Raw genomic sequence first — 19,449 nt, 5'->3', positions numbered from 1 at the left:
CACTGATAAAGACATGGAATCTAGCACTGTATGTTGTTCCCTGAAAGTACACCACTTAGGAAGGTACCTTTGATTGGGCCAGCTCCCCAGTCATTCTATGAACACAGCCCCCTGCATCAGCACTGAGGGGTCCAGACATCCCTCCTGCCTTAATCCCCTCTTACATGCAACAGCAAAGTCACTGGGCAGAAAATTCTATTATAGAAAAGAGGGGAAGGTTCCCTTCAAAAAGAAGAAAAATAAACATATGCAGCTAGAGTCAAGAGCTCTGGGGTACTGGTTAGTTCATAATGTTGTTCCACCTATAGGGATGCAGATCCCTTTAGCTCCTTGGGTACTTTCCCCAATGATGATGAGGAGGGAAGAGTACAATCACAGCCTAGATGGCACCAGGAAATGTCATCATATGGGCATTAAGTGCCGAAATAGATAAATCATCTCAGTTTGTATTAATGTCCCTAAATGACTTCAGCTCCCTCTGTCTGATATGACTGTCTGTTATAGGATAATGACACTTGCTGTTTAAATTCATGAACTCATGGTCATATATAGTGCTCAATGGTAAACACACACTGTTCAATGCAAAGATGCTGCAGATATGAATGTCTCTCCGAGGCAACAGCAAAGTCACTGGGCAGAAAATTCTATTATAGGAAAGAGGGGAAGGTTCCCTTCAAAAAGAAGAAAAATAAACATAAGATAAAGCCAGAGTGACAAGCCAATCCCCTTACATTCATAGGAGCAGTCCCGTGTTGGAAATATCCCTGCCATCCTATCCTCTCGGAGCGGTAAACTCCTGCCTTTCTACCCCCTTGAGCAGCCAACAATTCATGAGTATCATCTGCAACCATGCCTTTTCTCCTCCTTTCTCTCTTCTCTTAACTTCTGTCTCCTTGAAGCTACCTGGCTCTGTGAGATGGTAAACCCCAATCCAGCTTCATTGTTTACAGAGAAATAACTGATCCTGACTGCTCTGGGTTCCTACTCACAAGGATCAGCTGAGATCCTCAGACATACTGGGGAAACCTGATTTTTACCAGGCAGAGAGGGAAATCACTCCCTGACTCTGGAAGACCCAGCTCTATTTCATTCCTTACACTCACTGACATCTAGTGGACACCTAACTGCAGAAGACTCCTGCAGTATTGACTGCTAGTAATTTTCCAAGCTGACCACTTCCATGTCCAAGATCTCCAGGGAGAGATCTCAGAGCGTGCAGAATGTTTGCTAGGCCTGATGGTGCAAATCTGTTGTCCCAGTAGAGAAGCTAAGCCAGGAAGATTGCAGCTTCAAAGCTAGTCTAGGCAAGGGGCCCTGGGCTCAAAATAAAACACACACACATAAAAAAGGAAGTTACGAGCCGGGCATGGTTGCACAGGCCTTTAATCCCTGTACTTGGGAGGCAGATTTCTGAGTTTGAGGCCAGCCTGGTCTACAAAGTGAGTTCCAGGACACCCAGGGATACAGAGAAACCCTGGTATGGATTGACCTTAGTTGCAGAACACTTGCCTAGCAGGTGTAAGCTGTAGTGTGTCTGTGATCTTGAGGTGAATTTATGCTTGCTAATTATTACTGTGTTAAATTTACACAATCAGGACCATCATGAACAATGAGCAGTCTTTAGCATTTTTTGTGTATCAGTTGTTCATTTATTCAATACATCTTTTCCTCAAATCTACTTTATGTATTTGTCATAGTATCTGATGGCTCTTTCTTCCAGTTCAGGTGTCTGGGACATCCACAGCTCTGTACACTCCTGGTCTCACCTGCAGTGTCCTGTGTCTGATGGGTCTATTCTCTCCTGGTCTCACCTGCAGTTTCTTGCTTCTGCATATTTTCCTTCTACATTTCTTTTGCATATATTCCTCTATACTGTTTTTAAAATTTTTAGCTGCATGCTGCACATTAAAGGACAAATGAGGCCGGAAAAGCTAAAAGTATTTCCACCTCTCAGAAAACACATGCCTTTTAATAAACTGTTGTAAGCAGCTATGCTGGGGGTGCACTCTTCTTCACAGAACTAGGCTTAAGTAGCCCCAGGTCCATGGTGGCTTGAATGGAAGGTTGGTCTCATCCTTCCAACCATGGCTTAGGACACCATCAACACAGCCAAACTGTATGTTTTGCTTTCACTTCTCTCTCACTTCCCAGCATTATAAACCAGCATGGAAGCTGCACAGGGAAATCTGAGGCTTGCAGCCAGCAGCTACTTCTCTGAGACTGGATTTCTCAGAAAGGGGAGTGCAAGTGTGAACTGAGTGTGTGCCCATGCAGCCTACAGAGAGGGCCCTGGAAAACCCTCCAGGGTCTAGAATCCCTCCCAATCAAAACAGGCTCAAATTCACGTGACCCCCTACACACACACACACACACACACACACAACCAAGCTTTACTCAAGGGGGTCAGCGCACAGCAAGACAGTTCAGCTAACTTAAAGAACCTACTGACAACCGGGCATAGTGGTTCACACCTTTAATCTCAGCACTTAAGAGAAGGCACGTGGATCTCTTTGAGTATAAGAGAAGTCTGATCTACATGACTTTCAGCACAGTCAGACCTAGAGTGAGACCCTGCCCTTGTAAATAGAATGTATTGAAACTCTACTGTATACAACATGGAGTCAAAATGTCCTTCAAGAGTGACTTTCACAGGTTGAAAGACTAGGGAATTGCACTTAAAAAAAAACTGATGTTGGGCTACACGTGACATGTGTCAAAGCTTCTACTGATACTAAAAATATTATAGTACAGTGCCACCTTTTGAGTAGGAGGATGAATTTGATCAGACGTGAAATTTCTATTGCCTATGTGTTTATTTATTCAATATGGGAAAGGGTTTCCCCAGCGGAAATGCCCAATATTGAACTCTGGGAGAGCTCAGTAGTAGAGCTGTTGCCTAGCAAGTAGTAAATCTGGGTTCTAACCTCAGCATTGTGTGGTATAACAAAATATATATAGAGAAGTAAGGTCCAATGTTAGTCTTTTGATTCTCTTGTACCTTTAGGAGACACTATTAAGTGGAAGAATCTGGCTATCAAAATGGATCAGTGAGTAAAGGAGCTTGCTCTCAAGTCTGACAATGTGAGTTCAGTGTTCTAAACTCACATAATGGAAGTAACGATGAAACTACTGTAAGTTGTCTTCTGACCTCTACATACATGGCATGGTGAACACACTCACGCATACACAAAAACACAATAAATAACCAACCAACCTGAACAGTGCTGGCAACACGGTGTCCATGTTCTCCTCTATCTGAGACCTCCAGCTCCACTTGCCAGGCCTCTCTACTAAAGCCAGGATTGCATCAAGTGCAAAGCAGCTCCAGGAAGTTCATACACCTGGGCCTTGTACTTTTGAGGGCATTCGGAAAGCAGGGTATCTTCTGTCAAGCAGTGCTGTCTCCGAGTACTCCAAGCCAACCTATTGAGCAAGCACAGAATACCCAGTCCAACATACAAAGTAACCCATAGTCTAAAATATCTTGAAAAACCTTTATATTTCAGATCAATTTCTAGCTTTAAGTTTTCAGATTAAGATTATCCTATCATCAAATTCATGGCTAAGTATCCTCAAAGTACAGGAAATGCCAAAGTATGAAACACTTCTGGTACAAACTATTTTGGATAAGCAATACTCACCTGTTGTTATTCTCAAGCTGTTACACACAAGGCTTTCTTGAGTGAAAGCACAAAAATGCCTGTCTCTCTCACATACATTTCTCTCACATACATACAACCATTTAAAAGAAACCGAATGCAGAATGGGGCATGCTGGTGATGATCTGTTGCCTGTCACTGGGCAGGCTGAGGCACATATATGCATGTGTGTATACATATTTCATACAAAAAATGAAATAATAAAGTGATGCAATGTAGAAAATTATAATTCTGATGATTAACAATGCATTCTGGTTATTATTGCATGCTTGGAGATATTTTCAAACATACACACAAAAGTGTGTGTATGTGTGTGTGTATGTGTGTGTGTCTGTATATGCATATGTATATGCATATGTATATGCATATGTATACCAGTGAAAAGGAATCCAGTAGAAATGTTTTCCTTATGCAAAATTGAAGGTAGAGGGCTACAGAAAGTTACTCCCACCATGACCAGGAGACATTAGATGAATGGGCTCATTCACTACTGGAACACATGGTTTGAGTCTACAATGTTTCCTAGAGGCTCTTGTATAGTGCACTTGTTCCCTAGTTAGTGGTGCTATTTAGCAAGGCTTGTGGAAACTGTATAAAGAACAGCTTTCCTGATAAAAGTGGATAATTAGGAGTGGCCTTTAAGGTTCCAGATATGATTCCAGCCATTCTGGTTTTCCTGGTCAGTCATGACATGAGCAATTACTCTCACATACAACACTGCCATTGAGTGAGCAACTCCCCCATGCCTGCTGTGCTATGACACACTGCAGAAATCTGAACATGAGTCAAAATAAACCTTTGCTCCATTTTTTCTGCCAGATGTTGAGTCACAGGTGCAAGAAAAAACTAAGGGGCTAGCAAGATGTTTCAGTGGGCTTTCTGGCTACATTTGTGTCAACTTGAGACAAGCTAAAAGTCTTCTGAGATCAGGGAATTTCAACTGAGAGAATGCCTCAATGAGATTGGGCTGAAGGCAAACCTGCAAGGTATTTTATTAATTAGTGACTGATGTGGTGGCCCAGTCCATTGTAGGTGGTGCCAATCCTGAGCTGATGGACCTAGGGTCTATAAGAAAACAGGCTGAGTTTGGCTGGTGACATGGCTCCATGTTTAAGAGACTTCCACAGGTCCTAGGTTCAGATCCCAGCAACCATATAGTGGCTCATAACTATCTGTAATGGGATTTGATTCCTTCTTCTCATGTTCATTAAGGAAGAACACTCACATACATAAAATACATAAATAAAACTTTAAAAAGAAAACAGGATGAAAAAAGCAATGGGCTCTGTATCCACTACTACCTCCAGATTCTTTTCCAGTTTGAGTCCCTGCCTTGGCTTCCCTCAATGGACTGTGACTCAGGATATGTGAGAGTGATACTTTCCTCCCCATCTTGCTTTTGGTTGTGGTGCTTCATCACAGTATAGAAACCCTAACTAAAGCAGTGTGCAAATGTGCTTGCTGGCAGCCCTAAGGACAAAAGCTGTTTCAAGGGCATACATACCTAAGGGAGAGCATCGACTGCTACAGCTGTCCTTAGACCTTCACACAAGTGCTGTGATACACACAGACCTACAGACTCCCATAATAACTAGAGAAGCAATAAACTAATCCAAGTTATCTGTTACTCTGCTGTACTTGCACACAGGCACCTGGCATAACTGTCTGCTGAGAGGCTTCATTCAGCAGCTGACAGAAACAGATGCAGAGACCACAGCCAAACATCAGGCAGAGTTCAAGGAGTCTTTTGTAAGTCAGAGGTAGGACTGAGCAAGCTGAAAATGTCAAGTATACCACAAGAACACCAACCTGGATCCATCACGACAAACAGAGACTGAACCATCAACCAAAGAGCATATACAGGCTGGACCTAGCCCCTCCCCTACACACTTGTAGCAAATGTGAGCTTGGACTTCATGTGGGTTCCCTAACAATTGGAACAGGGCTGTCTCTGACTCTGTTGCCTGCCATTGCATCCCTTCCCTCTAGCTAGACTGCCTGATCAGACCTCGATGAGGAGGATTTACTTAGCACTGCTTGGACCTGATGTTCCAGAGCAGGCTGATATCCCTGGGAGGCTTTGCCTTATCTGAGGAGAAAAGGAAGTTATAATGGTGGGAGGGATTTGTGAGGGTGGGGCTGGGAAGAGAGGAGAAAGGGGGCCTGAGACCAAGATGTAAAATAAATAAATAAATAAATAAATAAATAAATAAATAAATGAAAAATTAAGTGATTGAAAAATAGATGTCCTGGGGGCTCAGGAGATGGTTCAAGTGCCAAGTGAACTTGTTTTTCCAGAGGTTCCAGCCCCTACACTGTGTGGTACCAAACCACCTGTAACTTCAGATCCAACTAAGTTCTCTTTTGACCTCTATGGATACATGTATACACACATGTGTGCTCAAACACACACACACACACACACAGAGACACAGACACACACTCAAAGAAAACCATTTCTGAGACTGGAAAGACTTGGAGTTTAAGAACGCTGGTTACTCTTCCACAGGACCCAGGTTCTATTTCCCAGAACTCACATGGCAGTACATACTTGTGTAACACAAGTTCCAGGGATTCTGACTCCTTATAAATATATACATGCAAGAAAAACACCAAAGGACATAAAATAAATTTTAAAGATATGTAAATTATGGGGACTCATGCTAGGTAACTCTCCTAAGAGATGCCTAGGAATCAAAAATTTGAAGCCTTTCATTTGACTGCCTTTTCAGACAGGGTCTTGATGTGGATGCTAAGAGGGCCTCAAACTGTCATCCTGTACAAGCCTCATGAGTGATGGATTATTATAGGTGTGCACACTATCACCCTCATGATAAATTTATCAAATAAATCAGTGCATACCTCATTTGCTCAGTCTATCGCTGTCAAATATTGTTCCCAGTACTTTGCTCTCATAAACAAGAATCACGTAAATTCTAATAGGTACCTTTCTTCATACACTGATTTTTGGGAATGACAAAGTGAGCCTGTATCCTTGTTAAAAAGCAAAGATTTTAGCAAACAGGCCCCTGTGGTGTCACTATTGCTCTAAGGAACCCACCTGAGAATCACAGAGAACATTGACAGATAACCAAAGCGAAGCTAGATATTCTGAGAATCACAGAGAACACTGACAGATACCCAAAGCTAAGCTAGATATCTTAAAAGGGTCCATAAAGAGACTCTAATAACTGGGCTAGAGAAAAGGCTGGCCTTTGTGTCCCAGATCTACAGCTATTAGAATAACTTTTTGCCATTTATCATAACAGAACTAGCGTCCTGAGTCTTAAGAATGCTTTCTGGGTTAGGTGCAGTGGGAAAGACTGTAAATTGTAAGGCTCAGACAGGAATATTACACTTTCAAGCTCAGCCTCGACTACAGAGCAGGTGTTTAGGGGTAACACAAGGAGGCTTTGTCTTTAGAGTGAAATAAATAAATAAATTTAGAAGAGCTGGGACCATCAATGCCACCTGTAGTGAGCACAGTAAATCAAATGCCTTTTAGACATTTGAAAACAGTTTAGTCAAGGACTCCCACTGCACACAACGATGGCTGAAACTGTGAACCAGAACTCAGTTCCATCACTCACTCAAGATAACAAGACATATTCCTAGAATCCCATGACATCCACTGGACAGTGTATAAGCAGAGACCAAGATATGCTCTGCTTTGCATATCTGGAGAGATGCCACCTTGATCTACCCTGAAACTGGAGAATCTCCCTCAGGATCCTGATGCTTGAATCAAAAACTTCTACTAGAGTCTGGGCCTGACCTTCAGCTAAGATAAATGATACAGGCAAGTAGCCTTGGAGAGATGGGCTTAGGACTGTAGTTAAGAATTTAGGCTGTAAGATTTTGCTAAAAGGACCCAGATATAGATGTCTCTTGTGAGACTAGGCTGGGGCCTAGCAAACACAGAAGTGGATGCTCACAGTCAGCTATTGAATGGATCACAGGGCCTCCAATGGAGGAGCTAGAGAAAGTACCCAAGGAACTAAAGGGAAATGCAACCCTATAGGTGGAACAACATTATGAACTAACCAGTACCCCGGAGCTCTTGTCTCTAGCTGCATATTTATCAAAAGATGGACTAGTCGGCCATCACTGAAAAGAGAGACCCATTGGACTTGCAAACTTTATATGCCCCAGTACAGGGGAATGCCAGAACCAAAAAGGGGGAGTGGGTGGGTAGAGGAGTGTGTGTGTGTGGGGGGAGTGTATTGGGTACTTTTTGGATAGCATTGGAAATGTAAATGAGGAAAATACCTAATAAAAACAAAACAAAAAACAACAAAAAAACCCAAACAAACAAACAAAAAAACAAAAAACAAAAAATAAATAAATAAACAAACAAAAGAATTTAGGGTGTAAACCTTGGGTAAAGACCCTCAGCTTAATAAAATAAACTTTTACTAGCTACACTAGCAATCCACATCTACCTTCTGTCTAGCAACACCAACTAAACCTACTCTTTCTTTTTACCATTGAAAAGTAAACTTTAAAGGAAGTCATAAAAACTATTTAGTAGCAGAAATAGAACTAAATCCCACGCCACCATAACAAAGTGTGAATAATAATTTCGGAGTAAATTCTAGGCCACCCAGAGTCACACTCTTGCTCAGAAAAAAAAAAAAAAAAAAAAAAAAAAAAGAATCCTAAGACCTCACTACAGCCATTACTGCCGATATCACAGGCCCACTTGTGCCCTCCCTCGTCCCCATCTATGCCAGCTCACCTCACTATACTTAATTATTTCTGACCTGCAGCCCTTGTGCTCCAGCAAGAGACAGTTGCGAACTGACCACAAAGAACAGCCACCACTCTTCAAAGTTCAGGCCTCTGTCAGCTCCGGAGGTAACCTCAAGCCGCATGTGCTGCCAGAGGCAGACACATATTGATGACATCATGTCAATGGCGTCAGTAAGGCGCCATTTCCGAAATCAGGTCGCAATTCATTGATGCTGGCTGGAGCAAGTCAGTGTACTGTGCATACCTTGTTTCTTGGGCATATTGGATTTTTCCAAAGGAAATGTAAACAAGAAAGTTGCTGAACAAAGCAAAGAAAGGGGGAGGGGGACAAAAAAACGAGCGAGCCTTGAAAAAGAAGGATGCCATCAGGGTACTCCAGAAGCTAGCCAATAATGAAAGATAAATGGGATGAGAGATTCGGAATGGGCCCAGATGAGAGTATAGAGCGATGGGAACTAGAAGCTAATCTGTGAAATGGATCAGAAATACCTGTCTCAACATATTCCCAAGACAACTCCACAGGACTTTTGGGATAGCATTTGAAATGCAAATGAAGAAAATACCTAATTTTTAAGAGTTATATAAAAAATAAATAAAAATAATAAATAAATAAATAAAAAGTTTAAAAAAAGTACACAAAAGAAATCAAGGATCAGAGTGTGTAGGGAATGACAGCCTATGCCCCCCTGAACCAGGTCTTGATGCTGCTTCTCTGTCCTTCTCACTACCATCCCATTTCATAAATGGACGTTACAAATTCTATTTCGATGTTTCAGCTATGCTTTGTCAGTTGGGAAAAGCCTTCACCTGTGGCTCATAAAGACAACATATTCTTGAAATCTAAATTTTAAAAGGCCACTTCATCTTTAACTTTACTTCCCCATAAATGAGAGAACATGTATATATATTTAAAAAAACAAATTGTCCTGATATCAACGATGGTTCGTTCAGCCATCTATGCTTTTAAACTACCGCAAAGATTGTGTTCTGTATTTGGATTCCCTTATTTTATCACAGAGAAGGCATGGGTCCACTATTGATACATTACCCTAAAGTTGGCAGTTAGCCTCAGACTTGTCCTTACTGTCTGGATAGTGCAAAAAGAACCCAGCATATGGCCCAGGGAAGAGACTGGGCCTCAGGAAAGAGGGCTGCAGCAGATGAAGGCCAATTGAGGTACCTGTTGCCCAGTGAGGTACTTGCTCCAACTCAAGAGGAAGGGAAACTAGAGTGTTTTTGGGACAGGATGCAACTGTGAAGTGTTTTTTCCCAGTCTTCCCTAGAAATCCACATAACTTGACATTGCTGTGTCTGTTGCTGAAAGTGAGTAGCTCCCAAGATAAACTTCACACTTTTTGCCTACAAATGGGGTTGGGCAGACCTCTCCAACAGCAGTCACACAGAGTCCACAGGGCTGAAAACCAAGAAAAGAGGACTTTGAAGCTCACTGTCAGAATTCCTCCTCAAAGGACTTGACTTTCCTGGAAACCCCCTTCCCTCTAGTTCTGGAGTGGCTTATTTCCCTAATAACTCCAGCTCCCTTCCCCTTTAAGCTGGTCATGACTGATTAAATAACCAATATCATCCATATATCATGCTTCCTTCCAACAACGCTTAGAAAAATCTTGCATTACAAATTATTTTGAATCCTCAGTAGAGGATCCCTAAAGAAGCAGGACAGGATATCAGTGTTTGACCTGGCTGCATGTGGGACACTGTCACAATTAGCATGTGAGTGTTTCTTTTACATCTTGTCAGTTGGGTATAGCAAACACTTGGTAGAAGAGACTTGTGAGCCTCAGTAGGTAGGCAGATGAATCATCAAAAATAGTCTCTCTCTGGAATGGAATATGAGGGCTCTGATCTAAGAGCAGAACTGTGAACCACACTACCGCATCTCTTAGCAGGAACTGGGAATCTAGCAGGCTGGGCCCTTTGTGTGAGCATTCCTGAAGCAGCATACTAGACTGGAGCCAACAACACTGTAAAGCCATATGCAGCACAAAGCCATGATTTTGGATTTTTTTTTACTTGTGAGAAGCCAATGCAGAAGAAAAAATCCAAAGGCCTCTCTGCCAGAGGAGAAACATGCTGCCCTTTGATAATAAAGCAGAGCAACAGAGGTATGCCAATCTTTCCCAAAGGTCTTGCCATCCACCATTGCATAGTCTTCCTGATCAGAATGTGGACTGGGGAGTCCAGGACTCTCTGGATATCCCTGCCTATTTAGTCTCAGGGGCTCTGCCTTGGGCCACAAAGGAGCACCCTCTCCCTACCAATAGCCTTGTATCTGGTTTTGGCCTCTAAAAAGCAGACATTGGTGGACTAATTAATCATTTAGCATCTGTCCTATATATATAACTTATTTACATTCCAAATGTTGCCCTACTTTGCAGTGCCCCTTCCAACCATTCTGCACCCCATTCCCCTTCCCTTTGCCTATAAGGGGGTACTTCCCCACTCACCTACTCACCCATCAACTGCCACCTTACTCACATCTACATACGTCTTCCCTGGGACATCAAATCTCTGAAGGATTGGGTGCATCCTCTCCCACTGAGGCCAGACAAGGCAGTCCTCTGCTACATATGTGTCTGGAGCCATGGAACAGCCATGTATGCTCTTTGGTTGGTGGATTATCTTCTGGGAGCTCAGAGGGTTATATCTGTTAGTTGATATTGTTGGTCTTCCTATGAGGCTGCCATTCCCTTCAGCTCCTTAAATCCTTCCCCTAACTCTTCCACAATGGTCTCTGATTTCAGTTTAATGGTTGGTTGTAAGCATCTGTCTCGGTCAAATGCTGGTAGAATCTCTCAGAGGTCAGCCATGCTAGGCTCCCGTCTGTAAGTACAACATGGCATCAGTAACAGTGTCATTGTTTGGTAACGGCCAATAGGATGGATGCCAAGTTGGACCAGTCTCACTGGACGTTCTTTCTTTCATTATCTGCTCCATTTTTGTCCCTACATTTCTTTTAGACAGGAACATTTCTGGGTTCAAAATTTGAAGGTAGCATCTTTCCACTGGGGGCATTGTCTATGGACTGAAGGTGGTCCCTTCAGGTTCCATCTCCTCCCTGTTGGGCATTTTGGATAAGGTCATCCTCATTGAGTCTTAAAAGCCACTCACATCCCAATTATCTGGGGCATCCTAGAGGTTCCCTCTGTACCCCAAGTCCCGAAGCTGCATATTTCCATTCATTCTCCTGGCCCTCTGTGATTCTCTCCTGTATCCTCCCATTCCTGCTCTGGGCCCCCTTTCCACTTCCCCTCACTTCTCCCAACCAGGTCCCTCCCTTCCTCTGATCATTTTTGTTTCCCCTTCTAAGTTGATGGAAGCATCCTCACTGGGGCCTTCCTTCTTGTTGAACTTTTTACAGTCTGAAATTTTTATCATAATTATTCTGTAATTTTTGGCTAATATCCACTATGCATGTCCTCTTAGATCTGGGTTACCTCATTCAGGATGATATTTTCTAGTTGCATCCATTTGCCTGAAAAATTCCTTATGTCCTCCTTTGTAATAGCTGAATAGTATTTCATTATATAAATGAATCACATTTAGTGTATCCACTCCTTTGTTGAGGGACATCTAAGTTCTTTCATACTTTTGGCTATTATGAATCAGGGTACTATGAACATAGTGGAGCATGTGTCCTTGTGGTTTGGTGGAATATCTTTTGGGTATATGCCCAGAAGCTCTATAGCTGGTACTTCAGACAGAACTATTTCCAATTTTCTGAGGAGGTACCTGATTGATTTCCAGAGTGGCAGTACCAGTTTGCAATCCCACTACCAATGAAGAAGTGTTCCTCTTTCTCCACATCCTCACCAGCACGTGCTGTCACTTGAGTTTATCTTAGCCATTCTGATTGGTTTAAGGTAGAATCTCATGGTAATTTTGATTTTCATTACCCTGGTGTCTAAGGATGTTGGACATGTCTTTAAGTGCATCTTGGCCATTTCCTGAGATCCTATTTGTTAATTGTTGATCTTAGAGTATGAGCTAATGATGTTCTGTTCGGGAAATTTCCCCCTATGCCAATGCGTTCAAGGATATTTCCCACTCTCTTTCTATTAGATTCAGTGTATCTGGTTTTATAGTTAGCTCCTTGATCTACCTGAGCTTTGGAGAAGGAGATAAATATGGATCAATTTGCATTCTTCTACAAGCAGACCGCCAGACAGACCAGCATCATTTATTGAAAATAACTGTCTTTTTTTTTTCCCTCTATGTGGTTTGGCTTCTATGTCAAAGATGAAGTGTCCATAGGAGTGTGGGTTTATTTCTAGGGCTTCAATTCTATTTCATTGATTGAATAATCTGCCTCTGCACAAATATCATGAGGTTTTATCACTATTGCTCTGTAGTACAGCTTGAGAGAGTGAGTACAGCTTGAGAGAGTGAGCTCTTGTAGTACAGGGAGAGTGAGTCCCCCCAGAAGTTCTTTTATTGTTGAGCATTTTTTGCTACCCTGGGTTTTTTTAATTTCTCATATAAAGTTCAGAATTGATCTTTCTATGTCTGTGAAGAATTATCTTGGAATTTTGATAGAGATTGCATTGAAGAGGTAAGAGGGCCATTTTTACTATGTTAATTCTGCCAATTTATGAGCATGGGAGATTCTTCCACCTTCTGAGGTCTCCCTCAATTTCTTAATGGGCTTGGAAGTTCTTGTCATACAGAATGTTCGATTGCTTAATTAGAGTTACACCAAGATATTTTATATTATTTGAGTCTATAGTCTAGGGTGTTGTTTCCCTAATTTCTTAGCCCATTTGTCACTGGTATAAAGGGAGGCTTCTGATTTATTTGGGTTATTTTTTTTAAGCATCTAAAACAATCTTTATTCTCCCAGCAGTGTGGAACAGTTCTTTCCCTGTTTACAATAAGCAAATTAAAGTGATTGGGCAGATTAAATCAAATCTCCATGCTTATACAGAATAGTCCATTTGTTAGCTTATGCAAAAGGCATGAAAAATAGATATCAAGTCAGTGTACTACAAATATACGTGTGAAAAGTTATGAAATGCTTCTTTGTCTAAGGTTTCAATCGAGTAAAACATTGGATAAATGGTACAGGTGATAACCTGAAAGATCCAGAAATTGAACGTTTAGACCAAAACAGTGCTGTTAACATTTGTCTCCATTTGGAAGCAGCAGATGCTAATGGAATGCAATGCAGATTACTTAAAGTTCGCTCACATCACACATTCAATTAGAGCAAGAAGAACATAACATGTGGTGTCAGACTAAGACATAAATATTTTTGCTTGAACATAAAGACTGTGTAGCACATGGGACATTTGTCTACTGCTTCAGCACACTGTTTACAGGTGACCAGATGTCCACAAGGAACAAAAATGACAGCAATATTTCTATCCATACAGATTTTGCAAAGCTTCTCCCCTTGTAGGCACCTTACATGCTCTTCAGTACTAATGTCTTTCTGCAATGAAGGTTCACTTGACTCATTCTGCCTAAATTAAATTAAATTAAATTAAATTAAATTAAATTAAATTAAATTAAATTAAAGCCAGGGGTGGAAAATGTTGGGAAGCTTGGCTGAAGAGGAAATAAAAAGTGAGCAGGAGGTGGTGGAGGGAATGGATATCACTACTCACTCCAAAGATCCTGTCTCTACAGAGAAAATAGCTCCAAAATGGAAGTTCCCCAGCCTTCCACATTCCTCCAATGACTACTCACTCCAAGGCTCATCTGCAAGCTCCATTAAAAAGAAAAAGACACCCGGCTTACTGAACAGTAGCAATAAAGAACAGTCAGAGCTAAGACATGGTCCGTTTTACTGTATGAAGCAGCCACTCCCCCATAGACCCTGTTGATGTTGTACTGCAGGCCAGATGGAATGACTTCTATAGCTGGGTTTGTCACCAGGAAGGACAAGCCCTTTGCTGTGAGCAATGTCTCAGGGTTTATCACACCAAGTGTCTGACGTGGACATCAGAACCAGAGGGGGACTGGTTTTGTCCTAAATGTGAGAAGATTGCAGTAGCAGAAAGCATGGAGACACAGAGCAAAGCCATGACCATGCTGACTATTGGACAGCTGTCCTACCTGCTCAAATTTGCCATTCCGAAAAAGAAGCAGTCAGGGATGGATGCATTTCAGAAGTCCATTCCATTGCAACAGCATCCCGACTATGCAGAATATATTTTCAACCCTATGGATATTTGTATATTGGAAACGAATGCAAAAAGGAAGATGTTCAGCTGTACAGAAGCCTTCCTGGCTGGTGCCAAGTGGAGCCTGCATAACTACATTATTAATAATGGGGGAAACCACAAGTTGATGCAAATAGAAAAAGTTGTCATCAAAATGAATGAAATTGAAGTATGCCCAGAATGTTATCTTGAAGCTTGCCAAAAGATGAGACAACTGGTTTTGTGAGTCCTATAGCAATCCGTACCTTTTGGTCTTGGCGAAACTGAAAGTGTTTTCATTCTGGCCAGTGAAAGCTCCGAGAAACATAGATGGGCAGGTTGATGCCCATTTATTTGCACAACATGACAGAGCCTTGGTTCCAGTCAATAATTGCTACCTCATGTCTAAAGAAATCCCCTTTTCTGTGAAAAAGACTAAAAGTATCTTAAACAGCACCCTTCGAGAGATGGAAGTTTACTTGGGAACATACAGAGGAAGTTTGGGGTTTTTAATTACTTCCTGTTCGGGACGCCCTACAGGCCCAATAACCAGTACCAAACGCTGCTTGATACCAGCAACCCAGCATCGGCACTGTCAAGACAGACAAGCAGGAGAAGGTAAAGCTTAATTTTGACATGACAGCGTCCCCTAAGATCATTCTGAGCAGGTCTCTTCTGAGCGGGTTTGGCGGGTGGGGAGGGGGGTGTCAGGTCTCAAGATCTCCCTGTCTGACATGCCACGTTCCCTGACCAGTATGAATTCTTCTGTGCACACAGGCTCCGATGTGGAGCAGGGCCCCGAGAAAGAGGCCCCATCCAGCCACTTCAGTGCAAGAGTCTATGGACTTCTTTGATAAGAGCACAACTTCTCCAGCCTCCACGAAGACTGAGCAAGCAGGGAGCTTGTCTGGCAGCCCGAAGCCTTTCTCTCCACAAGCGCTGAACCTGGTTTGATGCAAACCTGAGATGGACCTGAAGGAGCTGAGCAAGTCAGTCCTACAGCAGGCAGACCCTGTCCCCCTCATCTCTCCCAAGCAGCAGGTTCGAAGCCAGTACCAGCTCAGCCTGGTAAATACCATAGAGTTGCAAAGCACAGCTATGCATAAATGAGATCTCAGAGGATGTTTGCACAGCCGTGGAGTACAGTGATTCCGAGGGTTCAGAAAAGTCAGAGAGCAGTGACAGCGACTACGCCAGCGATGAGGAACAGAAGCCCAAGAATGAGCTGGAGGACCCCGAGGTCAAAGAAGGGAGTTTGGTAGACAAAGAGGCCACTACCATCAATAGGAGCCCAAACCCACAAACCAAGTGGAGGTCAAAGAGGAAGTAAAGAGTAACTCGCCTGTCAGTGAGAATGTAGACCCCACACCCGCCAAGGACAAGGCCAGTCCTGAGCCTGAGAAGGACTTTGGAGAGAAAGCAAAGCCATTACCTCATCCCACAAAGGACAAACTAACCGGAAAGGATGAAACAGTTTCTCCCACAGTGCGCTTGGGCTTGGTTTCAGACTCAGAGAACGCACTTGTCATAGACTTAGGAGAAGATCCTTCTGGGCAGGAGGATCGAAAAACAAAAACAAAACAAAATAAACAAAACAACAACAACAACAACATCAACAAAAAAACCAAAATAAAAAACAAAACAAACAAAGCAAAAGAAAAAACAAAAACAGGAAAGAGTCCAAGGTGCCATCACCTAAGCAAGATGCCACCTTCCACTTCAGCAGGCAACCAGCCTCCCCCTGAGACGCTGGTACTCACTCACTGAGCCACACAAGAACCTGCAGCTAGGGTCACCATGGCAGCCACCAGCAGCACGATGTCTACCTTCACGGTCACAGCGCTGGTTACCACCATCACAGGAAGCCCAGTGAAGAAGCAGAGACTGCTCTTACTCAAGGAGACTGTCCTAGCTGTGCAGCAAGTGGGACGTGTGGAATGCAACAACTGTTCAGCAGAAGGAGATCAGCCCATTCATGTCCACTATCACGCTGGTCACCAGCTGGTGACCAGCACACAGCCAGCAACCCCAGTCAGCAGTTCGGTCTTTACAAGCACCCTAGCATCCGGGATCAATGCTGACCTGCTGCACATTGCTACCGCCTCACCCAACGTGGCTGCACATTGCCAAGTACACTAGCAAACTGATGGACACCATAAAGGGGACGATGACAGAAATCTGCAATGATCTCCCCAATAACACCACTGGGAGCAGAATAGCTGAGATTCGAAGGCTGGGGATTGGGATTGAGAAGCTGCAGTGGCGGCACCAGCAGGAGATCCCCGAGATGAAGCAGGACTTGGAGTTGACCATGGCTGAGATGTGGCAGAGCCTGGAACAGGAGCGGGATGAAGAAGCTAAGGTGAAGAAGCAGCTGAAGCTGGAGAACCAAGAAGCAGTGGTGTGGCAACTGCAAGAAGGAGGCCATTTCCACCGGCTACTCCAGGACTACCCCTGTCAGCAGGCCCACTGGTCCGAGCACATGAAGTCCTGTACCCAGTCTGCTACAGTTGGTTACTGCCCTTCACCAGGAATCAGATGCCAAACCAAGCACAGAAACAGGAAAAAAGTCATCACAGGGCAGCTCCAGCAACCCACAGTCAGCACCTTCAGAACCAGCAAGCGCCCCCAAAAAGAAAAGAGTCAGCAGACAAGAACAAAGACAGTAACTATGACCTTTCAACCATTCTGGCTCAGGAGAGATGCTCTTCTCCATGCTCTTAGGCTCTAAACAAGACCTTGTTAGCAAAAGGTGTGACAAACAACCTGCCTAGACCCCAACCACTACAGACCACCAGCCTCACCCCAACTACCCAGACCAGAAATCCCATTCCCCGGAGCAGCAAGTCAGGTTTGTGAAGCATCAGTGAGGAGGAATGAGGGTCATCTCACTTTGAAAACAGTGCAGAGACTAGCACAAAGAACATCATGCCCAAAGAGTCCCAGGAGTCTCTGCCATCTTTCGAATTCCCAACACTCAGACTCTGCCCGTGGGCTTGGCTGCAGGACAGCAACTTGACTCATCCCAGCTCCTGCCTTGGCTAGGACGGCTCTACCCTGTGAGCCAAACAGTTTAGGTGTAAGTAGGTACACTTTGATGTCACTGACCTAGCATACTTTTCCTTTTCATATCTATATGGACCTTAACTTCTTAAAAAAACAGAAAAGCAAACACACACACACACACACACACACACACATAGAACGCTTTCATAATCCAAGGGCTGGATAGTGAGCCCACTGGACTCACAGTGGTGGCAGGACTGGTCCCAGGGGTGGCTATTCTCACATAGGCCCTTGTCATCGGAAACCCAGGGGAGGGAACCACTGTTGCACACTATGATCAGGGCTGTCAGGCTGTGCTGTCATGGACCTACCACACCCAAGCCATCTATCCACCTCTCAGCTATCCACCCCTCAAGATCCTATGATACGATGTTCTAAAACACAAGCTAGCTGGGCTCAAGAGACACAGAACGAAGTGTGTGTGTGTGTGTGTGTGGTTTGTTTCCAGCTATGGTTCCGTTAATGCTACATCTGCTATAGTTAAATTTTGTATGTTGTGTAAAACGAGCATCAATCGAGGCAAAAGGTGAGGTGTATATATCAGGAAAAATATTAATTGTATATCATTCCAGTAAATTCCATTGTACATTTTAGTTTCTGTTTACTTTCTCTTCATTGTTGATAAGAGAATGCAAGCTGCACATTGTCCAGCTACTTTACCCCTACAAGAGAAGAAAGGAAGAAACACTAGAAGAAAACAGGAGAGAGAGGGAGAAAGGGAGAGGGAGGGGGACAGGGAGGAAGGGAGGGAGGGAGGGAGGGAGGAGGGGAGAGGGAGGGAGTGAGTGAGTTAGGGAGTTAGGGAGGGAGAGAGAGAGGGAGAGAGAGAGAAAGAGAGAGAGAGAGAGAGAGAGAGAGAGAGAGAGAGAGAGAGAGGGAGAGAGAATTCTTGAATGTGAATTGTGGTTGTCAACAAAACAAAACAACAACAGCAAAAACAATCTAGACTAGCTGGCCTTATTTGGGAAGTATAACTGATTTTAGCATATGGGAGTATTTTTTTTCACATTTTCTTTGTATAAAATTTGTATTAAATTAAAATTTCTTTTAAAAAGAGAATAGAATGGAAAAATATTGGTAATTGTTAGACTGTTTTTAAGTATACATGGAATAATAAGGAAATCCAGGCTTTTGATCACAATTGTAGGAAACCAAGTGCAGAGATAGAGAAAAACCCTGTCTCAATAAATAATATTGTTTTAAATTGTTTTAAAGCAATATTAATCTCCATAGAAGGGAGAGATAAAGAAAAACTACATTGTTTTAAAGATACAAGGGAGAAAAAATGCTAATTATTTAAGTGTTTTTGAATATATATGGAAGAATAAAGAAATCCAGGCCTTTGGTTCCTAATGTAGAAAACAAAGGCAAGGAGATAAAGAGAAACAAACAGTAACAATTGCTTGAAATTGTTTCAAGTGTTTCTGAGTTGTTTTAATTATCAAAATGAAGGTGGTTATAAGTTTGGTGGTATTGATAACATTACTATTACTTTGGGAGAAGGGTCAGAGTAGAGCAGGCCCTAAGAAAAATGAGACTGCTAAATTGCACCCATCCATGTTGGGTTACCAGACAAAGGATGTGCTATTTTGGGAAAGAGGTTTGTATTTGTGTAACAGTAAAGGAGAAACAGCTTCAGACTTCTTCTACACTAATATGGATCAAATATGATAGGGACACATCTCCTGAATATCTTGGCAACAGACAGGAAAGACTTCAAAAAGACCGAACAGACATGAATGAAGATGTTTTACAATTGTTGTTGATTGAACTAATTCATAAAAATTACCCCAGAGCTCTTGACTCTAGCT

General features: G+C 42.9%; 1 long non-coding RNA gene and 1 pseudogene across 3 annotated transcripts in view; one reads left to right on the top strand and one right to left on the bottom strand.

Annotated features, from left to right (window-relative positions):
- Nucleotides 1-3,220: 3,220 nt before the first annotated feature.
- The window catches only part of LOC147003306 (uncharacterized), a 176,160-nt gene continuing 159,931 nt past the window's right edge, over nucleotides 3,221-19,449 (bottom strand). For all 3 annotated transcript variants that reach the window (XR_015047749.1, XR_015047750.1, XR_015047751.1), the window contains one exon: nucleotides 3,221-3,423. This is a non-coding gene — a long non-coding RNA (uncharacterized LOC147003306). The remainder of the gene's footprint in view (nucleotides 3,424-19,449) is intronic.
- Nucleotides 13,976-17,617, top strand: LOC110288270 (MYND-type zinc finger-containing chromatin reader ZMYND8-like; annotated as a pseudogene).

Source organism: Mus caroli, unplaced genomic scaffold (assembly GCF_978045245.1).
Source record: "Mus caroli unplaced genomic scaffold, Mus_caroli_1 scaffold_8, whole genome shotgun sequence".
NCBI classification, from domain to species: Eukaryota; Metazoa; Chordata; class Mammalia; order Rodentia; family Muridae; genus Mus; species Mus caroli.
This window is presented reverse-complemented; position numbering and strand designations above follow the sequence as displayed.